This window comes from Silene latifolia, chromosome 10 (assembly GCF_048544455.1).
Source record: "Silene latifolia isolate original U9 population chromosome 10, ASM4854445v1, whole genome shotgun sequence".
Classification (NCBI taxonomy): Eukaryota; Viridiplantae; Streptophyta; class Magnoliopsida; order Caryophyllales; family Caryophyllaceae; genus Silene; species Silene latifolia.
In genome coordinates, this window is record NC_133535.1 from 44,325,678 (window position 1) to 44,341,415 (window position 15,738).

General features: G+C 39.2%; 1 non-coding gene across 1 annotated transcript; it reads left to right on the forward strand.

The window, feature by feature from the left end:
• Positions 1 to 7,563: 7,563 nt before the first annotated feature.
• LOC141610111 (small nucleolar RNA R71) lies at positions 7,564 to 7,670 on the forward strand. The gene has a single exon (XR_012528005.1). It is a non-coding gene; the product is annotated as a small nucleolar RNA R71 (small nucleolar RNA).
• The last annotated feature ends 8,068 nt before the right edge of the window (positions 7,671 to 15,738 follow it).

Sequence of the window (15,738 nt, forward strand, 5' to 3'; positions counted from 1 at the left end):
ATTTGATTGATATTAACTACTCTAATTATTGATAAGAAGAACATGCTCCTCTAATTAGACTAATGGGGTATTTATAGTGGAAATTAGGGAGGATGCATTAGGGTTAACTAAGGGCTAAACTAGTAATTACACTTTTTATATTGAGCAAGGAGGAGCCGGTATTTTTCGAGAGAGGGGCTTCTTTCTTCGTAGCTTGGAGAAGACAATTCGTGCTGGAGCCGAATCCGGGCGGAATAAGGTCGGGACGGGCGGATTCTGGCGTTGGAATCCGAGCGGATTCAAGGGAATCCGGGCGGATTGTGGAGGTGGAATCCGAGCGGATTCAAACAAAGCCGCACGGATTGTGCGGCAACACTGGGACGGACGGATTGGTGACAATCCGCTCGGATTGTCACTCAAAGAACATATCTTCTTCTTTTCTTCCCTTTTCTTCATAAATTCCTTGGGGATTTCCTTGGGGACTCAAGGATCCTTTCTCAACATTGCTCTTCTACTATAATATGTACAAAGGCCTTCTAATCTTGTCTCTCCTTGATGCTTGGTCATTGAATTCGATCAATTTAGTCTCGTTTTGCCATGAAAATGCAAGATTCTTACTCTTTTCCTACCAAGGGATCAAAATCTCAAAGAATATGCAAAACAAAGAACTAAAGATAAGAAATGACCCAAATATGCACTAAAAAGCATGGGAACAAGGCTAATTCGGGGGCTAAAAATGCGCTAATTATGGTCACATCAAATATCCCCAAACCGAACCTTTGCTCGTCCCGAGTAAAGAGGTGACAAAGACTAGGACCAATACTAACCTATCCTAATAATATAGCCGATATGAGACAATTAGCGGGTCTCACTCCGCCCCTTCAACTCACAACAAGACAACCATGAGGTAGGATGCCTTCTTGCAAGGCAAGGTGGGTCTTGCCAAAATGGCGACACATCCAAACATTAAGCACATAAAATCACATAATGGATGCATCTACAAAAAGAATAGCCACTCCCTCATCAAGTGGCGGAGGCACTAAAGAGGAACAAATTTAAGAGCATGTAATCCTTCACAAATACTAGTTCAACAAATTACTAAGTCTAAGAGGATGGCACTAAATCACCTCCAAATGGTGTTAAACTAGACTACTTTCGTCCTCAATTTCCAAATGCTTTCGTCAAGAGCGATCGGATGGTGGTGGAATGATGATCCCTATGATGCTAGTAGCATATGACATGACAAGTCTCGAATTCTCTACAAAAGTAAAGGTCATGGATCGTCCCAAACTCGACCAAGTGGCTTGACAAAAGGCTTTTTGGGAATGAAATGCTCAAATCTTTATTCACAACGGGTGGATATGACTAGTATTCAAAATTGTCCTCATTTCAATTTCACATTTCAAAAATTTAAGATGGGGTTTGTCCCTTCCGGGCTAGTGTCCTTTGCTTTCGCCAATCGCTTATTAGGCAACCGGTTAACCTCTAGACAATAACTTTTCGGGGTGATAGTCACTCTGTCTCTGGGCGGCCGAATTCACAACCGTATGGGGGCCCAATTCAATGGATCCCGCACCAAAGCACATCGAAGTGGTACGCCTCCATCAAAACAACTTAAATTTCTCAACTTTCAACAATTCATAACATTTGAGGTTTCCTTGGCATTACATTACTTCCACATGACAAAATTTCGTTGAAATGAGCACTTTAAGCTTATTGATAGAAAATATTTTTGGGTTGCCTTACCACAAGGTCAAACAAGGTCACCTAGACAAGTTAACCAAGTCCACATCGCATCACGGGGTTGGATAGGTGACTCACATGCAAACCCTTGACTAGGCTTTGGGTCATGGGTCAAAAGACACTAGTATGACACTATCTAGGGTGTTTTACAACCATTCTAGTAGGCAAAGTCTTAAGTTGAACAAGTATTTGTAATGGCTTAGTTGCTCTTGTCAAAGTTCCTAAATAGGCATTTTTCAAAACATTTCTAACATGCAACTACATGCCATGATGCAACTAATATAAACATTCTAATGCAAGTGATTCTATCAACTAATATGACATATAAACTAAATGCAAGTCCTAAGTTCACATTGTTATACCGCATCATACAAAATAAAGCCACATAGTCATTAAGATAAAGAGGAAAAAAGAGATTGGAAAGATCATACCATGCGGTGTTCAATATCCTCATGTCTCGGATGTGGCGTAGTCAATTAATGTGAACAAGGATGAACAAACACAATATATACAAGACAATATATACAAGAAAATATATACAAGACTACAAAAGGAAATAAACATGTTTTTGGGTTTTCAAATTTCAAATTTTTATGATTTTTGAAATTTTTCAATTTTTTTGGATTTTTGAATAAGAGTTAAATGTTAGAATTCCCATCCCCACACTAATATGGGCATTGTCCTCAATGGCCAAAATGATGGAAATTATGCAAAGATGATGCATGATTTCTACACTAAATGCAATCTACACTAAGCTACACTACATGATGCATGGTTTTTGTTATGACGGAGAGGATAATTTAGATTACCTCCCATTGTGTATGCATTAACTTCCCCAAACCGAGTGAGACACTATTGCTAATGTCCAAGGATGGGTGTAGTTCATGCACACACTATGCTATGCATGAAACTATTTTGTCATTTTGGATTTTGAAAATGGGAACAATAAAATAAAACACCTCAATGGTACCGAGGTGTGAGTCCTCTAATGGTGCTAGGACTACTCCAACAATGATCAAAATTATATTTAAAACAAAGAGAGAAATAGACAAACCATGAGAGGGTAGGAATCTCCAAGGCTTGCTAATCTTCCATCATGCTATCACCATCACTTTCCTCATTAGAAGTGGCCACATTGCCACTTCCCTTGTCATTTGCTTCTTCACTTTCTTCCTCATCTTGCTCTTCATCATCTTCACCATCCTTTTCACCTTCACTTGCTTCTTCATCAATATTGTCATCAACTTCTTCATCATTACCAACAACCTCATTGTCACCCAAAACGACCCTAGATGCACCCGGAAATAGGACTTCTCTATCCGCCCAACTAGGCAAAGGACAAGATGGATCAAGTAGTCCTTGCCTAGCTAAGTGTAGGAGGGGTGGATATTGAGCCAAGTAAGCATTTTTCCGATCTTCAAAGGCTTGCTTGCATGAGAAGAGTCACATAATCTTTTCTAGCTTCAACTCCTTCCGGCTTGAACTCTTCATACTCAAATGGGTAAGGTGGTATGACAATGGAAGAGGAGGGCATTTCAAGATCACCCTTTTGTTGTTGAATGATGTACTCGGCCTCTTTAGAAAGGGGAAGTAGATAATTGGTCCGGTGGACGCTTAGACGACAAATCTTTGAAGGCAAGGTGAACGATCTAGCTTCACTAGTGAGCCATCCATACTTAGTGTCAAGGGGGTTATGGGCAACCCACTTGAACTTGTGTATCATAGTATGCATATCAACAAGATGGCCACCCTCCTTTGCTTTGTACTTGTTATCCTTATTGAAGTTAGGATCAAAGTGCTTGGCTAGGATAGTGACTAGGCCGCCATTGACAATAACGGTAGTGCCCTTCTTCCCACAATCAATGTTGAGCCATCTATCTACCAAGAGCCTCAAAGAATTGTAAGGCTTGGTGTGTACTCTTCCGATGTTCAAAGCCGATTCAAGGAGAATAAAATCAAGTTTGGTGAAATGGTTGGTATCTTTCCTTGCAATTATGGTGTTACCCACGACCTTGTGCCATACTCTTATGCCCGGATGGTGGACCAAAAGAGCACGACTCGCATGAAAGTCCTCAAATTTCTTCCCGGAGATTGCCTCCCAAAGAGGTTCGGGGTCATACTTTCCATAATTCTTAAAATAACGCGGTTCATCACTAAGACCCAAAATTTCACTCAATTCCCTAAAGGAAATGCGTCTACTAACATTAGCTAGACGAAACTCGAGATTCTCCCTATTCTCAACTTTGGTGACTTTCAAGGAACTCAAAAATTCCAAGGTAAGGGAGGGGTATGTCAATTCCTTTGTTTCAAACAATTTCTTCAACCCCATGGCATTTAAAAAGGCTCTAGTTTGCTCAAGAACACCCAATTTTTCTAAGGTATCTTCACATATAAATTTGGTGGATTGTAATGACTTCATAGCAAACTTGACAAAGGTATTTCTATGGGTATCGGAAATAAAAGGTACCTCCGGATAATGCAAAAGTTGATCGATTTCCGGAGTAGAAGGTGTTGTTGCTCCCATAGAAGGTTGTTGTTGTTGTTGCACTTCCAAGTTTGGTGTTGCTACCACCATAGCCAATGCTTTCTTTGTTTGAAGAGCCTTTTGCCTTTGTGAGAGTGCCTTAGCCTTTGGTGCCTTTGTTGCCTTTGTTGCTCCCTTAGTCCTTGCCATTGATGAACTAACCAAGAAAAGAATGAAAAATCTTCAATTTGTAGTATACCCAAATCGATTTGAAGGTGAAAGGCTTTGCCTTTATGAAATCAAAAATCGACTCAAAGGTTGAAGATTTTGTGCTTGGTTTTGATTTTTATTGAAGAAGGAGTGATTGATTTGTTGTTGGAAGGATGATTTGATTTGTTTTTGGTGAATGTTGTTGAGGGTTTTTGTTTTTGTGATGGAGAGGATGAGGGTTTTGATGTTGTGGGTAGTGTTTATGAATGAATGAATGAATGAATGAAGGTGGGAGGGGTTTTAAAGAGACCGAAATTTTCGAATCTGCAGGGGCAATCCGTGCGGATTCTGCCCAATCCGTGCGGATTCTGCTCTTTCTGGGCTTTACAAAACTCGCCTAAAGACGGGCGGATTCTGATGAAGACGCTCGGATTTGCTAGATACGGGACGGGCGGATTTGCTTGAAGACGGACGGATTTCAGTCCAGAAAATTTTGCTTGTTTTCCTCAGCTGCAAAGACGGACGTCTTTCTTTCAAGACGGGCGGATTCTTCAAGACGGGCGGATTGCTGCTCAGGACGCCCGGATTTAGTCACAGTCAAGAAATTTTCAAAATTCAGCTCAGTTTAGGACGGGCGTCTTTTCTGCAATACGCTCGGATTACTGAAGACGGGCGGATTCTGTGGAATCCGCTCGGATTCTTTCCCTGTGTACACGGATTCAGTTCCATCCGTGCACAATGCATTTCCCTTACCATTCTTCCATTCTTTCTTCAAGTCTTGTGTTCTTCATTGTGGGGGCACTACTAGGCATGGATAGCCTAGGCAATTGTCATCCCCACACTAATCTAAAAGCACTACACATCAATTGAAATTGTTAGTCCCTCCCTCACTTCTCTCAAACATGACAATTATTTTGATCAAAGTAAATAAAAATCCAAAGATGACAAAAATGCAATACAAGAATTGAAATGTAAGTTAGGGAGTTAGAAATATTTACAAGTGGTGGTTTAGGGAGGACTCCACCAAACTCTCATTCTTGATGAGATGTCAAGGGGGCATGTCCAAGGTGTTGTTGATGTTGCTCAACACCTTGAAGAAGTAATCAAAAGCTTGTTCATTATCATGGTAGAGGTCTTCAATAGACCTTGGCCTTTGTTGTTGGTCTTGATCAATGGCATTACCGATGTAGGGATTAAAAATCCCTTCAAATTCGTCGTCCCAAAGACCACAAACTTCATTAAGTTGATCATTGAAAATCTCTTGCTTAGATGGAGACAACTCTCCCAATTTCTTCTCTTGGCCAATGAGGCCATTCTCTTCTTCCTTGGTTGATTTTGATGAGCCTTGCAAGCTCTCCTTGTCACAATTCACTTGCTTTTTGAATGGAGCATCTTCAATTTTCTTCTTCCATTGGAGTTCCGATTTCTTCCTTTCATCCTTTCGGCTATAATGATCAATCATGAAACATGGTTCATGCAAACGAGGAGCTCTCATAGTCTTGTCAAGATTAAAAGTTATGCTTTCATCTCCCACTTCTAGAGTGAGCTCACCATGTTTCACATCAATCACCGCACCCGCGGTGTGTAGGAAAGGTCTTCCTAGGATGATCGGAATGTTGGAATCTTCCTCCATATCAACAATGACAAAGTCCACCGGGATGAAAAACTTCCCAATTTGCACGGGGACATCTTCCCATATCCCTAATGGTGTCTTCGTTGATCTATCGGCCATTTGGAGTGTGATGTTGGTGCATTTAAGCTCTCCCATCCCCAACCTTTTACTCACCGAGTACGGCATGACACTCACACTAGCCCCTAGATCACATAAGGCTTTGTTGATCGTCGTGTCGCCAATGGTACACGGTATTGAGAAGCTTCCCGGATCCTTTAACTTTGGAGGTGAACTCCCTTGAAGTATTGTACTACTCACCTTAGTGAAGGCGATAGTCTCAAGTTTCCGCATTGACTTCTTCTTTGTGAGGATATCTTTCATGTATTTCGCATAGGCCGGCACGTGATTGATTAATTCCGTGAAAGGAATTGAGACTTCCAAATTCTTCACAATTTCCATGAACTTTCCAAGTTGATCATCAAATTTGGGCCTGGCTTGACGACTTGGAAAAGGAAGTCTAATCACAATGAGCTCCTTCTCCTTGGCCTTGTCTTCATTTTTCTTTGAACTTTCTTCTTTTGATGATTCTCCATCTTTGGAGCTTTGCACAATTTCTTCCTTTTCACTAGCTTCCACAACTTCATCCTCAACTTGCTTCTTCGGTGCTTCATACCTTGTACCACTTCTCAAGTGAATGGCACTAACCGTTTCATATCTAGGGGGATTACTTTGAGGTGGTAATTGCCTCTTTTGTCTTTGTGAGCTTGAAGATGCTAGTTGAGTCAATTGTGTTTCCAACATCTTGGTGTGAGCTAGAATGTTGTTGATGGTGGTTTCCTTTGCTTGGCTATCTTTTTGCATTTGAGTGAAAAATTCTTGTTGATTCTTTTGCATTTGGAGGACCGCTTTTTGGACATCAAAACCTTGGTCATTTTGGTGATTGTATGGATTTTGATTTTGGTAACCTTGGTTTTGATTGTAAAAGGGTCTTTGATTTTGGTTTCTCATGGGTGGTGGAGTGTATGTTGTTTGAGGGTTTTGAACATTTTGGCTTTTGTATGAGAGATTTGGATGGAATTTGGTGTTTTCATTGTAAAAGTTGGAATAAGGGGTACCACTCTTGTATGCTTGGAAAGCATTCACTTGTTCATTTGTTCCCCTACATTCACCTTGGTCATGTCCCAAAGTTCCACAATTCTCACATATCCCACTTGGGATTGATGAGGATGCCGTCATGGCATTAACATGATGCTTTAATGATTTTGAGTTTTCCTCAAGTCTAGCCATAGCTTGTTCAAACTTCAAGTTGATTGTGTCAATGTGAGCACTAAGTTGAGCACTCAATTGAGTAACGGAGTCCACTTCATGCTTTCCTCCTCTAGTAGCCTTGCGAGGTCTACTATATTGTGAGTTATGGACCGCCATTTCCTCAATCTTGTTCCATGTTTGATTGTCATCAACTTCGGTGAACATTCCATTTGATCCCATATTGAGAATGTTCCTAGAATCTTCATATAAACCATTCCAAAATTGTTGTACCAAAAACCATTCGCTAAGTCCATGGTGAGGACATGAGCGACAAATTCCCTTAAACCGCTCCCAAGCTTCATACAAAGACTCTTCATCCCTTTGCTTAAAACCCGTAATTTGAGCTCTTAGCATGTTAGTCTTTTCCGGTGGGTAGAATTTTTTGTAGAAAGCTAGAGCCAACTTCTTCCAAGAATCTATTCCGAGGGTGGCCTTATCAAGGCCCTTCAACCATTGCTTCGCGGTGCCGATTAAGGAAAAAGGAAATAAGACCCATCTAATTTGGTCTTGAGTCACGCCCGTTTGAGAGATTGCATCACAATAGTCGCAAAAGGTTTCCATATGAGAATGAGGGACTTCACTAGGCATCCCCCCAAATTGGCTCCTCTCAACTAATTGGATGAAGGCGGACTTGGCAATAAAATTTCCGGTTAGATGTTGCGGTGTAGGAGTACCATTTGGTATATTCTCCTCGGTGGGCACGGAGTGTGATGAGAATTTAAGCATTGTAGGTGGATTTTGTGGGGTATTGTGTAATGGGTTTTTCTTCTCCTTCTATTGGGAAAGGATTGACAAACTCACTAGTGGGTTGAACAACTTCACTAATACCTCTTAAATTCCTCCTAACAAGTCTCCTATTGTTCGTCAAGGTTCTTTCGATTTCACGGTCAAAAGGTAACAAGTCACCTTGTAACCTTCTAGACATGCAAAATATCAAACAAATCGAAAACAATTAGAACAAACCTTGAGGAGCTTCACTTCCCCAAGGCGAAGAAAGACACAACTAATAACAATAAAAAGAAATCTAAATCAAGTAAACACCGTCCCCGGCAACGGCGCCATTTTTTTTTATGCGAGTCCGTTTCGTGTTCACAAATTAAGATGTGGTCGTTGGGTCACGGTCGAATCAAAACACAATTTATAACTTCACAAACAACTCTACAATTAGTAAAGAGGCAAGTAAAGGTCGGATCCAAAGGGACGGGTATTGAAATGAGATTTCTATTGCAACTAGTGGTGTCTAAGGGGTGTCACAAATTGGGTTGATGTAGAAGGTTACTAAACTAAAATAGCAATGAAAATAAACAAGCAAGATGAATTAAAGGGGTGTAAACAATTGATTAAAGGCACTAGGGTGTCATGGGATCATAGGGGAATCATGGGATATGATCATACAAACATGTTCTCAAATTATAAGCAAGCAATTATTGTTGTGATGGATTGAGTTGGGTTATGTCTTACAATCCTAGGAAAGTTTGGGTCCCGGAGCCGAATCGATTAGATTGTACAACACCTACAAGTCGACTTAATCTTCCCTACTCAACAACATGCATGGTCTAATGAGACTCGAGTTGGGTTATGTCTTACAAGTCTCATTGAAAAGATAGAAGATGATAGTAAATGCAAGGATTCATAGGCTTAGCATTTCATCAAATATAACATGTGCATGAGTTGAGATCAAAACAAGCAAGCAAATAAAACATGAAAGCATATTAATTTAAGCATGAATCATTCCCCATGTTGGTTTCCCCTAATCACCCATTAACCCTAGCTAAGAGACTACTCACTTATTATCATGTTGATCATGCTAGCAAGGTTGTCAATCATACCAACAATATGAAACATGATGAATAAATGAAAGTAATTAACAATAATTAAAAAGGGATTAAGAGATTATACCTACTAATGATTCCAATAATAAAGCAAAGATAAAAGAAGTACTTGAATGCTTGATTGAGAGGTTGTCAATCTCCCAATAATAACCCAAATAATCTTCAATTACCCAAAATAAAGGATGAACAAAAGAGAGATTAAGGAAATAAAACTTGTATTAGAACTTGATTAATTGTTGATTACAAAACTAAAGAGAGATTTGATTGATATTAACTACTCTAATTATTGATAAGAAGAACATGCTCCTCTAATTAGACTAATGGGGTATTTATAGTGGAAATTAGGGAGGATGCATTAGGGTTAACTAAGGGCTAAACTAGTAATTACACTTTTTAGATTGAGCAAGGAGGAGCCGGTATTTTTCGAGAGAAGGGCTTCTTTCTTCGTAGCTTGGAGAAGACAATTCGTGCTGGAGCCGAATCCGGGCGGAATAAGGTCGGGAGGGGCGGATTCTGGCGTTGGAATCCGAGCGGATTCAAGGGAATCCGGGCGGATTGTGGAGGTGGAATCCGAGCGGATTCAAACAAAGCCGCACGGATTGTGCAGCTGCGGGACGGACGGATTGGTGACAATCCGCTCGGATTGTCACTCAGCAACATATCTTCTTCTTTTCTTCCCTTTTCTTCATAAATTCCTTGGGGATTTCCTTGGGGACTCAAGGATCCTTTCTCAACATTGCTCTTCTACTATAATATGTACAAAGGCCTTCTAATCTTGTCTCTCCTTGATGTTTGGTCATTGAATTCGATCAATTTAGTCTCGTTTTGCCATGAAAATGCAAGATTCTTACTCCTTTCCTACCAAGGGATCAAAATCTCAAAGAATATGCAAAACAAAGAACTAAAGATAAGAAATGACCCAAATATGCACTAAAAAGCATGGGAACAAGGCTAATTCGGGGGCTAAAAATGCGCTAATTATGGTCACATCAATTGCGTTGGTACCGACTCGTCATACTCAATGCATATGCCACGTCTGGACGTGTGCATATCATGGCATACATGATTGATCCTATTGCAGATGCATTAGGAACACGACTCATGCGCTCAATCCCTTCAGGCGTCGTGGGTGACTGAGACTTGCTCAACTGAATCCAGACGTCATTGGAAGGTTCCCCTTCTTGGAGTTGGTCATGCTGAACCTTTCAAGAATCTTATCCAAATAAGACTCCTGACTCAGTGATAACGTCCGTCGTGATCTATCTCGATAGATACGGATTCCCAATATGCGTTGTGCATCACCCAGATCTTTCATCTGGAAATGGTTCTTCAACCATCCTTTAACCGAAGATAAGAGAGGAATGTCATTCCCAATCAAGAGTATGTCATCGACATACAATATCAAGAAAACAATCTTGCTCCCACTCGACTTGATATATAAGCATGGTTCCTCGACCGATCGAGTGAAACCATACTCTTTTATCATCTGGTCGAAACGATGATTCCAACTCCGAGAAGCTTGCTTAAGTCCATAAATGGAACGCTTAAGCTTGCACACTTTTTTAGAATGTTCAGGATCTATGAAACCTTCGGGTTTCACCATGTACAACTCCTCCTCCAAATAACCGTTTAAGAAGGCGGTTTTCACATCCATTTGCCAAATTTCATAGTCATGAAAAGCGGCAATTGCTAAGATAATCCGAATGGAACGCAGCATAACTACGGGTGAAAAGATTTCATCATAATGCAATCCGTGCACTTGAGTGAAACCTTTTACCACTAGTCGTGCCTTATAGGTATCTGGTTGCGCGTCTACAGAATGCTTTATTTTGTAAAGCCATTTGCACTGTAGAGGTTTTACCTTATTAGGTAAATCAACAAGATCCCATACGTCATTCTCATACATGGAGTCCATCTCGGATTGCATGGCTTCAAGCCATAGCTTTGAGTCGGAACAGGTCATGGCACCTTTATAGGTAGCGGGTTCATTACTCTCTAGGAGCAAAACGTCATTCTCCTCGACCATACCAATGTATCTGTCCGGGGGATTAGAGACTCTACCCGACCTCCTAGGTTCCTGAGGAATATTAACCGTATCATCAGTTGAAGGAACAACTTCCTCCATCTGTTCCTCGGTTGTTGGTTCTGGAATCTCCGACAGCTCGAAGGTCCTATTACTTGTCTTGTTCTCGAGAAATTCTTTCTCTAAGAACTTTGCACTAGCCGCAACAAAAACTCGATGTACGGTAGGCGAATAGAAGTAATGACCAAACATTCCTTTTGGATAACCAATAAAGTATGTCTTGATCGATCGCGGGCCGAGCTTATCCTCGTGTCTCCACTTGACATAAGCCTCGCAGCCCCAAACCCGAATAAAGGACAATTTAGGGACCGTTCCCTTCCACATTTCATATGGAGTCTTGTCGACAACTTTAGTCGGACTTCGGTTAAGTATAAGAGCAGCTGACAAAAGAGAAAACCCCATAATGAATCAGGTACTACCGTGTGACTCATCATGGATCGAACCATATCAAGTAATGTCCGATTTCTCCGTTCGGACACACCATTCAATTGAGGTGTTCCAGGTGGAGTTAACTGTAAAACGATTCCACAGTCTTTAAGGTGTTGATCAAACTCATTTGAAAGATATTCGCCACCCCGATCTGAACGGAGTGCTTTAACCTTTCTTCCCAGTTGGTTCTCAACCTTATTCTGGTATTCCTTGAATTTCTCAAAGGACTCACTTTTATGCTTCATTAAGTAGACATATCCGTATCTACTCAAATCGTCCGTGAAAGTGATAAAATATCTATAGCCATCTCTAGCGGTAATTGACATAGGTCCACATACGTCAGTATGTATGAGTTCTAATAGGTCACTAGCGCGCATTCCAACACCTTTGAAGGAAATTCGAGTCATTTTGCCGATGAGACATGATTCACATGTGCCAAAAGTAGAAAAATCGAATGTGGGAATAGTCCCATTCTCGACGAGTTTCTTTACACGTTTTTCATTTATGTGTCCCATTCGACAATGCCATAGATAGGTTTGATCTTTGTCACCAACCTTTAATTTCTTATTATTCACGTGTAATATTTCTGGGGTTTGATCTAAGATATAAATTCCATTCATGGAAACTGCTTTGCCATAAATCATTTCATTGAAAGAGAAAATACAGCTATTATCCTTTATTGAAAATGTAAAACCGTCTTTAGCAAGTACGGAAACAGAAATAATGTTCTTAGACAAACTAGGTACATAGTAACAGTTATATAAATATAACTCAAAACCACTTGGGAGTTGGATTACGTATGTTCCCTTCGAGACTGCAGCAACTCGTGCTCCATTCCCGACTCGCAGGTCCACATCACCTTTTTCGAGAGGTATGATGTTCTTTAGGCCCTGCAAATGATTACACAGATAAGAACCACAACCAGTATCAAGTACCCAAGTTCCGAAACTTGCATGGTTAATCTTAATCATATGAATATAAGATGACATACCAACAGGAGTAACGCGGCCTGCTTTTATGTCCTCACGGTACACGGGACAGTTCCTCCTCCAATGCCCAGTCTTGTGGGAATGGTGGCACTCAATGTCACTGCCCTTGCTCTTTGCCTTGCCTAGTGAGCCACTAGTCTCACCAGGCCCACTCTTACCGTTTCCTGACTTCTTAAACTTTTGCTTTCCTACAGCTAGGTCGCCATGAGCCTTGCCCTTACCCTTATTCTTGTTGGAAATCATGAGAACATCTTGCTTCATGCTCCCACTCAATTTCATATCCTTCTCGGTCTGTACGAGAAGTGAGTGTAGCTCATGAGGACTTTTCTTCATGTCATTCATGTAGTAATTTGCCCTGAAAAGGGCAAAACCATCATGAAGTGAATGAAGCATACGGTCAATGACTATGCTCTCACTGATTTTGCAATCAAGTGCCTCCAATTTCTCGACATTCTCAATCATGTGAAGAATGTGTGGGCTAACTGGTTGGCCCTTCTGGAGTTTCGCATCAAAGAAGCGACAGGTATGCTCATAAGTAACTATTCTCGGTGCTTTTGAGAACTCGTTAGTGAGCGTGGTGAAAATCTTGTTTGCACCTTGGGCAATGAAGCGTCTTTGCAAATTGGTTTCCATTGCAAAGATGAGTACGTTCTTTATCGCACCCGCTTCCATAACGAAGTCACTATAAGCAACTGTCTCGTTAGCTCTTGCATTTGGGCCTGGGTTTCGCGGTATTGGCTCAGTTAAGTACTTGAGCTTACCGTCAGCAATGGCAGCATTCCGCAATGATGCCTCTTAGTCCGCAAAATTGGACCCGTCATTTTTCAGACGTGTGAACTGATTCATGTGGTCCATGAAAGCTTTCAGCCAGGACTCGCGTCCAAGTGTGGCACTAGGCATTGGGATTTCGTTATTTCCAGCCATTTGTTGTAACAGTATTATCGAAATAAAACGTATTCTACACTGCGAAAAGAAGAAAAATTTAATAAGCATACTCATCGTTTTAAGATTTAAGTCTAATAAAATACTGTTATAACGCGAAGACTCAAGCATTTATACAATTGACCTCCCTCAAGAATTATATAAATGATCCCAAGACTCAATTATCTGTAAATTGATAAGCCAACCTCTTGGCTAATTCTACTTTTAGAATTCTTGGTCGATAAATTTCTGTAAATTCTATCTTTAATCCATCATAATCACGAGAAACTCTTCGGACTATAATGTTGAGATAAACTAAGTCAACACAAACTACTTACCCAACGTAGAAGGGGTCATATGGAGAGTAAGGTCCTATATGCCTACCGACGAAGAAGGGATTCATAGATGTTTGGCCTATTAAGACTAATCTCAATTTCAGTTTTAGAGGAAGATCCCATCAACTTTATTTAATTCATTTTAAGTGAACTAATATCTAGCATGCGAGAATGAATAAACTAAGTTGATGGCTTAAATGAGTGACATCTGTATGTCAATGAAAACTAACATACAATCTATATGAGTCAATTTTCATGCATTTTAGTAGGTGGTTTGGGTTAGGCGGAATATGATGCAATAACTATCATGTGAATGAAAAGCAATATGAATGGTAAAACGTAAAACAAAATAAAGTCCTAGTGTGGCCTATCTACCAAAATGAACATAAATACAACTTTGGAATCCTTCCTAGGACCTGAGAAGCTTGTCTTGATGTTCCATCTTGGTCCATGTAGCGGGAGTGAGCAATCCAATCTCCATCTTTAGTCTTCTTTGAAAATTACAATAAATAAATTACATAATAAACCTATTTACATTCTAATTCCAAAAACAATACTAAAGAAAAATAAAGGAGATTCGAGATCTCAAAATTACATAAAAATTATGTTTCCTTCATTACGAAAACATAATTGACTAAGGCCACACTAGGTATTACAAATTACAACCGATTGCAAAAATACGTAAATAAAACCATTCAACAAAACATTCAACTAAATAAAAATGCATCAACTAATAAATTAAACATTCAAGACATAATTCCTTAATTATGTAGATTAATTTATCCAAACCACCTATTTATTTGATCAAATTATGTGACAATTCCTCAATTACTCACAATAATTTTAATCTAAATTCACATTAATCTTGTAATATTAATTTAATCCAACATTATTTTAAACTTCTTTAAAATAATTAGGTATCTAAAAATTGTAAACTTCTTCACAACAATTATTATACATTGTAAATTTGATGTATAATAGATATTGGCCAAAATAAACAACAAAAGAATTTTTTTTTTTTTTTTAATACCAGCTCACGGCATTTTTTTTTAAAACAGCCCCCTTTTTTTTCTTTTTCTTGCTCTCGACCTTTTAGCCAAAACGAAAAAAAAACAGTTTTTTTTTTCTCGACATTTCAGCAAAAACACCAAAAAAAAAATTTTTCTTCTCGGCTGAATTAAAACGAAAACAGCCCAAATATTTATTTTATCAAAACAAAAAACATAAAGATGAACAATTGGTCTATAGTTGCTATTTAGAACAAGATTGGCTTAAACATCTTTTTAATTTAAACATATATTCAAACTTGATGATCCAATTTAACCTATTAAAAGGAACATCTAAATCATGATAAAACCGATCATCACAATTGATTTGAATGTTAAATTAACTTGTTTGCCAAAAACCATATAGCAAAAAAACAATTGAACAACCAATAACTAATTCCCATTTACATTTTAATTTAATCCTCATTAAATCAAACATCTACAAATTCATCATATAATCATTTTAACTTATTAAAACAACAAAATCAATGAATCAAAATGGAAATATAGACATAAAAAAAAAAAAACAAAAAAAACAATCAGCAAAAAAATTTTACACGGCAAAAAAAATTTTTTAACACGACCGTTTTTTTTTCCCGAAATTTTGTTTAAATCAATTATGAAAATCATCAAAAATAATTTCGTGGCCTTGGCTCTGATACCACTTGTAGGAAATATCGGTATACTTCCTTTAAGATTATACGGATTATAACGAAATTATGATTATGAATACTAGTCATAAAAGAAATAGCATAAACAAAATAAAGGGATTAAGAAATCAACCTTC